This window comes from Salmo salar, chromosome ssa06 (genome assembly GCF_905237065.1).
Source record: "Salmo salar chromosome ssa06, Ssal_v3.1, whole genome shotgun sequence".
Lineage (NCBI taxonomy): Eukaryota > Metazoa > Chordata > Actinopteri > Salmoniformes > Salmonidae > Salmo > Salmo salar.
Window position 1 is genome coordinate 59,244,893 of NC_059447.1, and position 16,084 is coordinate 59,260,976.

The window sequence follows — 16,084 nt, forward strand, 5'->3', positions numbered from 1 at the left end:
CACTGTAGAGCCTCAACATGGATGGTCAGTCCTTGCATCTATAGCCCTGTCTATTAATTGAGAGTGGTTACATTTCTCGAGGCTCTGGTGGGCAGATGCTTTGTTATTGTTGCACTAAAACACGGAATTAGCCGTAGGGGGAAACAGCGATCCTTGGCCGCTCTACCAATGTTGTTATTGTTGCGGGCAGATCTGAGGAGCGTTGCGCAGCATGGTAAAACATTTTTTTTTGCAGTACACAGTGCTCTACTATCGCACCTGCACTGATGTCCGAGTGGGAAACAAAATGTTTGTTGTCGTAACAACGCAAACGAACATGTCTGTTTCACCAATAAGGATTCCAGCTTTAAAGATGCCATATCTGGTGTGTGTGTGACCTAGCTATAACTGAACCAAGACATTACATAATACTAAATACCTCTCCATTATAACATGTTTCAGGTAGTCCTAACTGTTGGAATAGTTTCCCCAGCGTTCCTGCTGAAATCCCAGCCTGTATGCATTCAGATAATCAATGACGTCACCGCGGTATGTGCCCTGCATAAAAATGAGGGCTGCTCGAGCGCCTCAAACAAGCTTTTTGAGCGCCTCAAACAAGCTTTTTGAGCGCCTCAAACAAGCTTTTTGAGCGCCTCAAACAAGCTTTTTGAGCGCCTCAAACAAGAGTAGTGCAATATCAGTGGTGTAAAGTACTTAAGTAAAAATACTTCAAAGTACTACTTAAGTAGTTTTTTGGGGTATCTGTACTTTACTTTACTATTTATGACTACTTTTACCCCACTACATTCCTAAAGAAAATTATGTACTTTTTACTCCTTACAATTTCCCTGACACCCAAATGTACTCATTACATTTTGAATGCTTAGCAGGACAGGAAAATTGTCTGATTCACACACTTATCAAGAGAACATCCCTGGTCATCCCTACTGCCTACGATCTGGCGGACTCACTAAACAAAAAAGCTTCATTTGTAAATTATGTCTGAGTGTTGTAGTGTGCCCCTGGCAATCTGTAAATTAAAAAAAACAAGAAAATTGTGCAGTCTGGTTTGCTTAATATAAGGAATTTTAAATGATTTATACTTTTGCTTTTGATACCTAAGTACATTTAAAACCAAATACTTTTAGACTTTTACTCAAGTAGTATTTTACTGGGTGACTTTCACTTTTACTTGAGTCATTTTCTTTTAAGGTAACTTTATTTTACTCAAGGATGTAAATATTGTGCTTTTTCCACCACTGTTCACTGTATAGGGAATATGGTGCCATTTGGTTTTGATTGTTATCAACAACAAAAAATGTTGGTTACAATAACAATACGTTTTATTGCTTATATCTGCTGGTTTTGAGCCGCAGATTGACTGATAGGTCAACTCTTGGCTTGGTTAGTTAGCTAGGTAACTGGCTAAGGTTTTTGTTTGAAAAAAATGCATAAATGAAATGCTAGTAATGCACTTTGAGATTATTCTGTATAATGAAAAGTGCATTACAAATGTAATATATATATATTTTTTAAATGCATCTGGAAACAGTACCCGCTTTTGAAAACATCATGTGAGGAGTTGCTTGAAGTGTGAAAGAAATGGGAGACAGAGGAATCCAGCAGTGCTGAGGCAGAGGGCTCGTAAAGAGGACCACTGGCTACTATTCTGAACTTTGTGTGGTGAGCTTTCTGGTGCCCAGAGCTGCTGAGGCATCACCCAAGTGGATGCTGCACAGAGTGGAAGTGGAGAAGTCCTGTGGCTATAAGACTCAGGCTGGTTCCCAGACTTGCCCTCTTCAAGCTGCCTCTGCTCAAGCCATGAACTGGCCTCTATTGGATATATTGCTTGTTTGTTTGTGATTGGGAAGTGCTTTGAGATTTCTATTATGGAAAGTGCTATAGAAGTTTAAATTGATATTTGTTGGGATGCAGACGATGTCATCGCCATAGTGACCGCTGTGACCTCGATGTCACTCCTTGTGAAAATCCTGTTCCATAGATTGCAGTTTGTGAAACTAAGAATTCATATGGCTTTTAAAATGAATACTATGTTATAGTGTCTTATATTTACAGCAGGTGTTATAAGGTTGCATATTGTAATACAGTCCCATTCCTGAGGTAGGAGTCCCTGTCCCATTGTCTTATGTCAGAGCGCACATTGATTCCGCCTGCACTGATCTGTCTTGTGTCTCGCAAAGGGTAATGGGATAGCTCGAAAGTAGCTAACCCAAGTGCTGCATGTCTACAACTCAGGGTCATTCAAACAGGCTAAGCAAGCTTTTTAGGTCATTGACAGAAGAGCTAGCTAACTAGTTAGCTACACAGCTGATCAGCATCCTTGCACAGAATATGTTCAGGAGATGGCTTGTTTTATTTTCTCACAATTGCAAACTATAAAATCAAAGTCACAACGTTTGTAATAATTTAGCTAGCTACAGTTGAAGTCGGAAGTTTACATACACTTAGGTTGGTGTCATTAAAACTTGTTTTTCAACCACTCCACACATTTCTTGTTAACAAACTAGAGTTTTGGCAAGTCGGTTAGGACATCTACTTTGTGCATGACACAAGTAATTTTTCCAACAATTGTTTACAGACAGATTATTTCACTTATAATTCACTGTATCAAAATTCCAGTGGGTCAGAAATGTCCATACACTAAGTTGACTGTGCCTTTAAACAGCTTGGAAAATTCCAGAAAATAATGTCATGGCTTTAGAAGCTTCTGATAGGCTAACTGACATCAGTTGATTCAATTGGAGGTGTACCTATGGATGTATTTCAAGGCCTACCTTCAAGCTCAGTGTCTCATTGCTTAACATCATGGGGAAATCAAAAGAAATCAGCCAAGACCTCAGAAAAGAAATTGTAGACCTTCACAAGTCTGGTTCATCCTTGGGAGCAATTTCCAAACGCCTGAAGGTACCACATTCATCTGTACAAACAATAGTACGCAAGTATAAACACCATGGGACCACGCAGCCGTCATACCGCTCAGGAAGGAGATGCATTCTGTCTCCTGGAGATGAATGTACTTTGGTGCGAAAAGTGCAAATCAATCCCAGAACAACAGCAAAGGACCTTGTGAAGATGCTGGAGGAAACAGGTATAAAAGTATCTATATCCACAGTAAAACAAGTCCTATATCGAAATAACCTGAAAGGCTGCTCAGCAAGGAAAATGCCACTGCTCCAAAACCGCAATAAAAAAGCCAGACTACAGTTTGCAACTGCACATGGGGACAAAGATCGTACGTTTTGGAGAAATGTCCTCTGGTCTGATGAAACAAAAATAGAACTGTTTGGCCATAATGACAATCGTTATGTTTGGAGGAAAAAGGGGGAGGCTTGCAAGCTGAAAAACACTATCCAATCATGAAGCACGGGGGTGGTAGCATCATGTTGTGGGGGTGCTTTGCTGCAGGAGGGACTGGTGCACTTCACAAAATAGATGGCATCATGAGGAAAGAAAATTGTGTGGATATATTGAAGCAACATCTCAAGACATCAGTCAGGAAGTTAAAGCTTGGTCGCAAATGGGTCTTCCAAATTGACAATGACCCCAAGCATACTTCCAAAGTTGTGGCAAAATGGCTTAAGGACAACAAAGTCAAGGTATTGGAGTGGCCATCACAAAGCCCTGACCTCAATCCCATAGAAAATATGTGGGCAGAACTGAAAAAGCATGTGCGAGCAAGGTGGCCTACAAACCTGACTGTTACACCAGCTCTGTCAGGAGGAATGGGCCAACATTCACCCAACTTATTGTGGGAAGCTTGTGGAAGGCTACCCAAAACATTTGACCCAAGTTAAACAATTTAAAGGCAATGCTACCAAATACTAATTGAGTGTATGTAAACTTCTGACCCACTGGGAATGTGATGAAAGAAATAAAAGCTTTTCTCTCTACTATTATTCTGACATTTCAAATTCATAAAATATAGTGGTAATCATAACTGACCTAAGACAGGACATTCTTACTAGGATTAAATGTCAGGAATTGTGAAAAACTAAGTTTAAATGTATTTGGCTAAGGTGTATGTAAACTTCCGACTTCAACTGTATATAGTTATTCGACCTATTTCATGAAGAGTCATAAGAGAGCGCAGTAGTATAAAAATGGGCAACTATGTTTCATTTTTTGAATGGTGGATGCTCAATATCAAATTTGAATACAAGTTCCACATCCTACAAGACAGATTGGTCACAGAGTTTCTAAACCCAGAGACAAACCCAGAGGCAACGCTTGCGCAACAGACCAAGCAGACCAGGCCAGGGTTTGGGGTTTGAGGAGTCAATGAGAGAAGTGAACAATTATTCCTTAGTTGTTAATTTTCTCTGAATCTAAAGGCACAATGTGGATTCAAGCCAATGTCTTTAGTTGAACAAGTTATTACTTGAACCTCATGAAAGTGACAAACTGACATGTTTTCACTACTTTATATCGAAGGAGCACCTTTGATTTTATGATTTGCACATGTGCAGTTCGGTGCAAGAAGATTGCTAGACCCGATGAAGTGTTTCTACGCGTGAGCTTAGCTAGCCAATGTCGCCATGACATCGCCTACAAGTGTGATCTAGGTTTGTATTGGAGAAGCAGTGGACAGAACAAGCAAGGAGGGGGGCAGAGCCAAGCACGAGCTAATGAGATCCTATTGGCGCATTGTAGCATGTATTTGCATATTTCCGTTAAGGAACGCCTACTCTGAAGTGGGCGTGTACAATAACTAAATTCGCCCATGCACTCCTTCTAAATGCACATTTTTAAATCTAGTTAATGAGGTGATAGCGGCGGATGAATGGCACGACAAATCCGTAGCTTATGCCCATACCATAATCCCACTGCCACCATGGGGCACTCTGTTCACAACATTGACAACAGCAAACCGCTTGCCCACACAACGCCATTCACACGGTCTGCGGTTGTGAGGCCGGTTGGACGTACTGCCAAGTTCTCTAAAACAAAGTTGGAGGTGGTTTATGGTCGCAAAATGAACATTAAATTCTCTTGCAAAAGCTCTGGTGGACATTTCTGCAGTCAGCATGCCAATTGCACGCTCCCTCAAAGCTTGAGACATCTGTGGCATTGTGTTGTGTGACAAAACTGCACATTTTAGAGTGGCCTTTTTTTTGTCCCCAGCACAAGTTGCACCTGTAATGATTATGCTGTTTAATCAGCTTCTTCTGCCACACCTCTCAGGTGGATGGAATATCTTGGCAAAGGAGAAATGCTCACTAACAGGGATGTAAACACATTTCTCCACAAACTTTGAGATAAACTTTCTGTGCATATCGAACACTTCTGGGATCTTTTATTTCAGCTCATGAGACATGGGACCAACACTTTACATGTTGCGTTTTATATTTTTGTTCAGTGTAAAAACAGCCATCTCCTCCCACTGCCGGCCACTGGGCTTCCTCTCATCACAATATTTGGTAGTGAGTGGAAACGCCAACTGGATCCTTCACACTTCTACATCCGGGGAAATATCTGGCTCATTGTTCTGTGGTACTGTCTTTATATCGGTTGAGGGACAAGCGTCGCAAAGAAGTGACGCCATCTGATGTGAGACAATGTCCCTGTCCTTAATACTGTCATGGTTCCAATGCAGTCTCAGTCCAACTCTCTACATGAAGAATTTGGAACATTAGGCATTCTCCGTACAGGGTGTTGGGTATCCTAGTCTGACAGGACAAGGCTGTGAGAGGAGAAAAGTTATCTTCAAATCTCCTACTTTGTGAGCAACACTCATGTGTTCATCATATGGCACCTTGCATAAGGCTTCCTTGTGATGGTACACAACGTTTCACCCTCGTCTTTCCAGACAACAGTTCTAAAACTAAGGGTGCACTGATGCATATACAATAGTTATGGCTTATTACTAATGGAGAAATATGCCCAGAAGTATATTAAAACTTTGTTTACACTTGGTTATAGGTGCAGATGAGACAATGCACTTTAATGTACAGGAGTGATACTGTAAATGAACACAGCCTGTCCATAGTTAAGTGTAGGCTGAATGTGTCATCTGAAATTCAGACAAAACATAATTGTAGATATGCACAGTCTTAAAACTGTTCAGATTGATAAACTGTTTGTATATTTTGGATCTGATTTATCGAGGATGCACAAGTGAGCAACACACAACAATCAATCTTTTTAGTGTCTCAAAAAAAGGCATAGGGATGGAAATCCAGCATGGAAACTACCTGTCTGTTCCCATTAAAAAGTGTATTTTTCCTCATTTACCATAACACTTCACAATAACACAGAGTATAGGTCTTCTAGGCATCCCCGTAGAACCATTGTGGATTTGACTGCATTCATAAATTACAAGCAGACAAGGGGTGATTGCTCCTCAAAGGGAGAACAAGTGGATGAGACAGGTTTAGGGAGAGTTATTCAAATGAATTGCTCTTGTTTGCATGGAGAAAGAATATTGTAAAAAATTGGGCTCCATAGAATGGGATATGTAATCCCCCCCAACATATTTACAGTACCTTCAGATTCTATTCATACCTGTTAATGCAGGTTGCCTATTTTAAATGCACTGGGTGAAGGTAGGAGATGATACAGGTGTCCCGGTTAAAGGACAAGGATAGGGAGAGAGAGACTTCAGCTCCCATTTATTTTCTCCAGTCAAACATAATTCATCATAAATCAATGGAATTATGTGCTAAAAATAAACAGAAACAAATACATTAGGGGTATTTTACAACATAATAATATTCCTTGTCATACACAGTAAAACAATACGTGTGTATGTGTTCCTTTCGGGCTCCAGAGTGGCGCAGCGGTCTAAGGCACTGTGTCTCAATGCTAGAGGCGTCACTACAGACCCTGGTTCGTCCCTGGAATGTATCACAACCGGCCGTGATTGGGATTCCCATAGGTCGTCCGGGATAGGGTTTGGCCGGGATAGATGGCAAATAATAATTTGTTCTTAGCTGACCTGCCTGGTTAAATTAAAAAAATAAACAATCTCAGAGAGCCAGTAGCCAAACCATAATTCTCTCCGAAGCATTTACAAAATATATTAAGGCATATCCAACTTTACAACCCATACACAGCAACATCAAAACATTCTACCACTAATAAACAGGGCATCTAAATGCACAGAAATTAAAAAATGAAAAAGAAAGTACAATGTAGACAATATTGTGGGTTACTTACATTTATGTATTGGACGCACAGAAAACAGAAATAAAATGGATAATGCTGGAGAGGTTCTTCTTTAAAGTTTTATGGTAACTGTTGGGATAACAGAAAAATAAATAAAAACATCCAACCCACTCCTTCGGGTCACATTCGAACCATATCCCTACACAAGGTCAAGTGCCTGTGGCTACCCAGACTATTTGCATTGCCCCGCCCCCTCTACGCTGCTGCTACTCTGTTATTATTTATGCTTAGTCACTTCAATAACTCTAGCTACATGTACATATTACCTCAATTACCTCGACACCGGTGCCCCCGCACATTGACTCTGTACCGGTACCCCCTGTATATAGCCCTGCTATTGTTATTTTTACTGCTACTCTTTAGTTATTCTTATCTCTTACTTTTTTTGGGGTATTTTCTTAAAACTGCATTGTTGGTTAAGGGCTTGTAAGTAAGCATTTCACTGTAAGGTTTACACTTGTTCTATTCGGTGCATGTGACAAATAACATTTGATTTTATTTTATTTGAAGCATATCAGAGGGGGAGATGTGCTCGGCTAAGCCGAGACTATCTGCTGTGAAAGCGTTGTGGATTTGATACCAGTTGCCACTGTCTCCTTCAGGGCATATGATGAATGACACAGAAGCTCTACTTACTTTCAGTACATCTTGACATATATTTTGAATGCTCAGTTCTTCTGGTTCACCCTCTAGCCCAAGGCAGTAGGCAACAGCAGGGAGAATGATGGAACGTTCAGAACCCTCATCAAGAATGGCATATGTCTCCGTCACTTCTTAACCATGATGTAGTATGACTCTGACCACTTTTAACGTCACTCGTGGTGAGCGGTTTGGGCGGTCAGGGTAGATGACCCCCGTCTTGGCTTTGTCGGTGCTTACCATAAGGGCGCTCCTGTGCTTTTGCGTTATAACCTCATGTAGCACGGTGAGGTGTAACTCCTTGCAGACTTTTGGCCCTTGCTTTCACCTGGTACCAGTCAGACAGGTTCTGGAGGTTATAGGGTTGGCCTACTCCATCTCCTAAGATACCACGAGTCAAGCAGTTCTCAATAAACCCCTCACAGTATGCAGGTGGCTGTTTACCCAGCAACCTGTCCACATGTGAACCACACTTGAGCTCACTGCCCTGGTCACCTTCCAATGTCCAAAGCATGCCTATCAAGGATTGGATGGAGAGAGTGAATTCTTGGACGGCTGTGTCATCTCCTACCCTCACATGTAACACGTTGAGGATGTTGCCAATTTCACTCTGCATGAGCTGATGGGTCTGTCCATACTTGGCATTCAGGGCATTGAGAGCTGAGGTGTATGGCCTGGTGTCGTACATGTATAACTTCTCCAGTTTCTGTGCACCTGGCCGTTTCAGACGATCCAGGAGCACTTGAACCTTGTACTGCCCTGAGAGGTGACCATGGTTACCTAGGAGGCTGTCTAGGACCATTTTCAAGTGGATGAAATAGCTCTCTTTCCCACTTTCGAAGTAAGGCAGCTAACAGTAGGTCTTGGTATACCATAAGCGGAGGCAACAAGGAGCTCCATCATGTTGGCCCCCTTGTCTGGCTGTGGCAGCGATAGAGAGAGAAAGGGGTCAAGGTGCTCCACCCCTGTCAGTTGCTGAGTGGAAGTCCGGGAGGATAGCTGTGCTAGTGGATCAGAGCCAGGGCCAGACTGGGCCCCCTGGCCTTCTTCTGGTGGGCGTGGCCCAGAAGGTTGATGTGGGTTTCGAACCCAGCTAAGCAGGGAAGCCTGAGGTAGGTTACCAATTTGGACCCCACTGGCAGTCCAGAACCCTGCTTGGAAGCACTGGCTGAGGTGGGGTTTGAGTTTGGACCCAAATGGTCTCTGAAGGCTGAGGAGGTTTTGGAGCTGGGCGTGGCGTAGGAGAAGGTGGATGAGGAGGTGGTTTTGAGCCGGGTGTAGGAAGAGGCCTATAAGGTGATGGTGAAGGAGATTGGGGTGATGGTGACTGATCCTGTGATCCATTTTGATCTTGAAACTCCAATTCATCCTGATCTCGATCTTGAACCTGCAACTCCTCCTGATCCGGACCTGGATCTTGAACCTGTGACTCACATTCTGACTCTTCACTGGCAGAGCAGAATGACAACATGACAGGCTGTGGTGCTATGCCTGCTTTGTAGGCCCCTCCTGCTGTTGAAGAGGGCCATGAGCTCCATGGTGGGGGTCAGGCTCAACCATTTGTTGTTGCCACAGATTCACCACTTTACTGTCGGTTCCTTTCTAAGAAGGCTGCTATCATCCGCACCTCCTCCAGATCCCATTCAACTTGCTGTAGACATCGATGTCTTTCTAGCTGTTTGACTATGGTTTCACATGCTTCTAAGGCTTGTCGTGTTTAGGTGTCCAAGCGCCTATACTCCTCGTCAGCTTGAGTGTCCTCTATGATTTGGTGTTTGACGTCTTCTAGTTTAAGGTGCTTCATACGCTTCCGGAGAGCAGCAGCTTGTGAGTCACTCATGGCCTCTGATGGGACTCCACTCCCACTAGGGTTGAATGGCGAGAACCCGGTTACTGAGATTTAATGGGATTTACCACCCAAAACCACTCTTTTCCCAGGATAAATAACTGCGAGAAACCGGTAAATTATAATAAATTATTTATATGAACAGCATGGCGTGAACTGTTCAATTATATGCAATGTCTAAATCTGGCTTCTCTATGGCCTCTGCATGATGAATCAGTGCTCAGGGTGGGGACAGACAGCCCATCTCACAATGCATGTAGACTTTTCACCTCATTATGGTCACATTTTTTCTTGTGATAGGTAGGCCTGCATTTGCTGGAGCATAGCCTATGCTACAGTAATATAAAGACAGAATGCACGTCTAATTTACCCATCTGTCTTTCGGGTGTCACCTTGTTTTTTAATTGTAAAGATGTATTTTTTTGTTATTACAGCTGCAGAGTTTAAAAACCGCCTATCACTCTAATATCATTGTTTTAAATCAGTACACGTGCGAGCACTCTCTCGCAATCTTTCTCTCTCTCCATCAACTCTATTCAAATTGCATCCAAAATAGATAATCCTGTTCTAGATTGATATATAGCCCAATATTTAGATGTTCTAGCCTACCTTTTTCTGGTAATGCATTCAATGCAGTATTAGCCTTATATTTAGCTAATTAATGATTGGTTATGCATAATAAGCTTCTAATTTATAGCCTCTGTCTCTTGCGGAATATGCAAGCACCTACAGTTGAAGTCGGAAGTTTACATACACTTAGGTTGGAGTCATTAAAACTCGTTTTTCAACCACTCCACAGATTTCTTGTTAACAAACTATAGTTTTGGCAAGTCAGTTAGGACATCTACTTTGTGCATGACACAAGTAATTTTTCCAACAAGTTTTTCAAGACAGATTATTTCACTTATAATTCACTGTATCACAATTCCAGTGGGTCATAAATTTACATACACTAAGTTGACTGTGCCTTTAAACAGCTTGAAAAATTCCAGAAAATGATGTCATGGCTTTAGAAGCTTCTGATAGGCTAACTGACATCAGTTGATTCAATTGGAGGTGTACCTGTGGATGTATTTCAAGGCCTACCTTCAAACTCAGTGCCTCTTTGCTTGACATCATGGGAAAATCAAAAGAAGCCAAGACCTCAAAAAAAAAATTGGAGACCTCCACAAGTCTGGTTCATCCTTGGGAGCAATTTCCAAATGCCTGAAGGTACCACGTTAAGCTGTACAAACAATAGTATGCAAGTATAAACACCATGGGACCACGCAGCCATCATACCGCTCAGGAAGGAGATGCTTTCTGTCTCCTAGAGATGAACGTACTTTGGTGCGAAAAGTGCAAATCAATCCCAGAACAACAGCAAAGGAGCTTGTGAAGATGCTGGAGGAAACAGGTTCAAAAGTATCTATATCCACAGTAAAACGAGTCCTATATCGACATAACCTGAAAGGCTGCTCAGCAAGGAAGTTGCCACTGCTCCAAAACCGCCATAAAAAAGCCAGACTATGGTTTGCAACTGCACATGGGGACAAAGATTGTACTTTTTGGAGAAATGTCCTCTGGTCTGATGAAACAAAAATAGAACTGTTTGGCCATAATGACCATCGTCATGTTTGGAGGAAAAAGGGGGAGGCTTGCAAGCCGAAGAACACCATCCCAACCGTGAAGCACGGGGGTGGCAACATCATGTTGTGGGGGTGCTTTGCTGCAGGAGGGACTGGTGCACTTCACAAAATAGATGGCATCATGAGGAAAGAAAATTATGTGGATATATTGAAGCAACATCAAGACATCAGTCAGGAAGTTAAAGCTTGGTCGCAAATGGGTCTTCCAAATTGACAATGACCCCAAGCATACTTCCAAAGTTGTGGCAAAATGGCTTAAGAACAACAAAGTCAAGGTATTGGAGAGGCCATCACAAAGCCCTGACCTCAATCCTATAGAACATTTGTGGACAGGACTGAAAAAGTGTGTGCGAGCAAGGAGGCCTACAAACCTGACTCAGTTACACCAGTTCTGTCAGGAGGAATGGGCCAAAATTCCCCCAACTTATTGTGGGAAGGTTGTGGAAGGCTACCCGAAATGTTTGACCCAAGTTAAACAATTTAAAGGCAATGCTACCAAATACTAATTGAGTGTATGTAAACTTCTGACCCACTGGGAATGTGATGAAAGAAATAAAAGCTTTAATAAGTCATTCTCTCTACTATTATTCTGACATATCACATTCTTAAAATAAAGTGGTAATCCTAACTGACCTAAGGCAGGACATTTTTACTAGGATTAAATGTCAGGAAGTGTTAACTGAGTTTAAATGTATTTGGCTAAGGTGTATGTAAACTTCCGACTTCAACTGTATGCTCCCCCGCTGGCCTCCCTGTAAAAAAAGCTCCTTAGATCTTGCATGCAGGAAAAGCTAGACTAGAATGGCTTGCTAGACATTCTGTTTTTAGAATTGTTTTACCAGTAGAATATTCAAAGAGGGACGCAAGCTCTTTTTTACTGAATATTAAATACAGAACTCGCAGGTAGTTTGAAAGAAGAGCGAATGAGCGATGGCAGTAGGCTATAGCAGTTATTTATTCAGACCCATAACTATTCAATCTTTGTGAAGAGAAGTGAAAGTCTTTTGCATCTAATTCTCGTCCTATGTTATTCATGGATGTCATTAGAATGATGACGATAAGGACAGCAAAACTTGTTTAATTTAACTGTTGAAAGTGAGGAAGGACTGAAGAAACACTAGAGAGAGAAAGAGGAGGTAGGTTATTAACATTAGGGAAAATATTATCAAAGGTATTTCTGTTTTTTCTGTCATGTGTAATGTTGTGGAAATTACCACCAGGGACACCTGAAGTCAATTTTAAATGAATCATTCTTTATTAGCTGGAGAGGTTCCAACAAACTTAATGTACCAAGTAGTACGCGTCTGTCAGGAGCTCCACCGGGTCAGTCCCATTAGTTCTCTTATATGCTGCTTACACAGACAAGTTATATATGCATGATTTAGCTTATTCATTACTCATAATTAGTTAATTAACGTTTGGTTCATGCATGTGACCAACCAATACCTCATGAGGCTTCTTCTCTCCAAGCTGAGACCTTGAAACTGAGACACCCCTTTCGGTTCTCATAACAATGTTCTGGGCGTACTGCCAAATTGCTTGCAGTGGTTCCTCCTTTAAAAGTTGCGTCATACTGCAGAACACCTTGCCGGCTGCTGAAGCATTCTATGGCACGTTATTTCATTGTCAGACATTTTTTACATTTAATGCAAGTTAGTGCTAGTTTGACCACCAACCACCAGCTTTGACAAGCATTTGATAGTTTCCCATATTGGCATTACTAGAGAATTTCAACAATTTTTTGTAATAACATAGTACATGGGATTTATTTTAAGAAATTTGGCTTAATTAATTTGATTAATATTATGGTGTTTCTATTCTGAGAAAAACTAAACCCTCAGGGTTTCCGTTAGGATGGAATGGAAAATATGGTGCTGTACAACGTGACGGTCGGGAGTAGGTTACAGCATAAGAGAATTGGAGGATTCTAAAATTAATATCTAAGGGGCATAACATTTCCACACCCTAATTGTAGTGTAAACAATACTCATTTCGCCTATGGTAGGCCTACAGTATATCTAAAAATATTTGTTCAATGAAGTGACTCCGCCAATAATTACATTTAAAGGTTTGGAGGATTCTAAATGAATATCTAAGGAGAATTTTCTGTTAGGATCTGTGAGAATATCTAAGGAGCATTTTCCGTTAGGATCTGTGAGAATATCTAAGGAGCATTTTCCGTTAGGATCTGTGAGAATATCTAAGGAGCATTTTCCGTTAGGATCTGTGAGAATATCTAAGGAGCATTTTCCGTTAGGATCTGTGAGAATATCTAAGGGGCTTTTATATAATTCTAAATTAATTAGTAATAATAATAATCGCTTTGTTTAAAAAGTAACGATATTTTGGAGATTTCATTTTCATTTAACCTAGAGTGAGTGAGAAATAGGCAATTCTTGAACATGGGGTGAGACATTCTCACCTATTTGTAAATACAGCCAGTTTGTTATTTAGAATAATTTATTTCTGGAGAAAGCTAACTTGATTATTTAGCAGACATCACTTGCTTATATTTAGTCAACACATATCTTAAGAATATCATGGAATATAATTGAACAATTTAGTTTCTCCATGCTTGTCTCAGAGCAGCGCGAAACGGTGCTGAAATAGACGTCCACAGCGGGAAGGCTATATAACGATATTTTGGAGATTATTACGTGTTTTTTTTTAAACGACTGAGCGAATTGTAATCCGAATAAAGGCCAAAATAATATTTATAAAAGCCAAAGTATAGCCCTGCTAATAGCCATAATGACGCTGTACAACGTGACCATGTGTGTTTGAAAGAGTATTTTCCAGTAAGCAACAATTTGTTTGCCTTCATTAGACAATTTTGTTCCAATATTTCTGTAATTCAGTGATATTTATTCCCATAGTAATTCATTATGAATCCATAACTAAATAAACATAGGCATTTTGAAAGAATATTATCATTATTTTATTAATGAAAGCATAAAGATTCTATTATTAGTTACATTGGTTTAGTTTGAGCGTGCAGACTGGCACTAACAGAACAGCGGGAATGTTTCCCTAGTCAGCGCCATTATTAGTGCAATGCCCCTTAAATATTTTGGAGATGATTTCGTTTTCAAATAACGTAAAATGAGCGAGAAAAAGGCCATTCTTGAACATGGGGTGAGACATTGTTACTAATTTGTAAATAAAGCCAGGTTGTAATTTTGAATGATTTATTTCTGTATTTAGAGGGAGAAAAAAGTAAAACCTAGTCATCTCATGGGTCTCCCAGTCAAGGGCGCCACGGGTATCGAACCAGCTGTAGCAACACAGCTTGCACTGCTATGCAGTGTCTTAGACCATTGCGCCACTCAGGGGCTGTACAACATGACTGGTCGGGAGTGGCCTACAGTACTACAGTAAGAGCAAAATAATCCTAACAAAATTAAATTAAAACCTAGGTGTAACAACAGTTTTAGTAAGTAATACTGAAGTCGTGCACAATTATCAGTTTCTATTTAGGTTTATGTCGCCCATTCATTGTCAGTTAGAGACACAGTAGGACCCAAATGCATAATCAGTGCTCTAACTCCCCCTTGCTCTTGTCCGGAGCAATGAAGTGGTGACGCAGGGTACCGTACTAAACCACAAATTACCTATAAATCCCACGGCGTAAGCTCGTGACTTTTAAAGGAGGAACCACTGTACACTGAAGATTCCTCCCAAGCACGATCAAATCAGTCACTTGCATGAACCCAGTCCAATTGGTATTTAGAAAAGCACAAACATAACATTTTCCTTCACAGTAGTGTGCAGTAACCTACATCGTATAGTCTATATGTATCGGAAGAGGGCACAATCATTTGGCCGTTTTTGCGCTTGGGCTCATTAAATGTTGTTAATGTAGGGCTCATAAAATGTATTTAACATACGGCTCATCAGGCTCAGGTAGTGTCAGGTTAGGATTTTCATGCTGATCAAAGTTCTAATCAAATCCATACATATTTCTATGCTTTTATAATGCTTTTGAATGACACTTCTGGTTTTGGTGGGAAACACCGGGTTTCCTAGGAGAAAAGTGATTTATTCTTGGGATGGGACATTTGTAAAATACTTGGAAAATATTCAACCCTAACTCCCACTGCTCTGAGATGAGGAGCAGCCCTCTGTTCTCATTGAATAAGATGATTTTGTGGATCTGAGAGATTCAACAGAATGTCACTCTGATCCCCTCGTGTACATCCTCCGTGAGGTGTCCAGAGACTGGTGAAATGGCAGGCCTTCTTGTGTTAGGGCCTCCATAGGCTCTGAGGAAAAGGGCTTGGATGGAGAATATTGAGCCAGGTAGGCTGCCACAGATAGCTGCTGTGCTTGTGTGGATCATCTCTTCTGAAATCGGATTATGTGGGAGAAAACCTAATTGTCTCTCAAATGGGCTGGGGGCTGTTTCCCCCTCTGGATTTTTCCACCCTTCCTCAGCTCCTGCTGGAAGTGCACTTGCTGCAATTGGCTGCGAGAAAATGAAGGTTCCGCTTTCTTGCATCTCATATGTGCCAATCCCAGCTATGGCGAAGTCAGGCTGAGGTTCGCCAGTGAGGGTGGAGGAAATGAGGTCCCCATCGATGGGAACACCTGTATCCCACTCCATATTTGTCTCGAAGGTACACTTGATAAGGCAGGTTGCCAATTTTAAATGCACTGGGTGAAGGCAGGAGCTGATACAGGTGCAGGTGTGCCGGTTAGAGGACAAGGCCAGTGTCATTGGGGACTAACACATTTTGTTCTCTATACACTACCGGTCACAAGTTTTAGAAAACCTACTCATTCAAGGGTTTTTCTTTATTTTTACTAT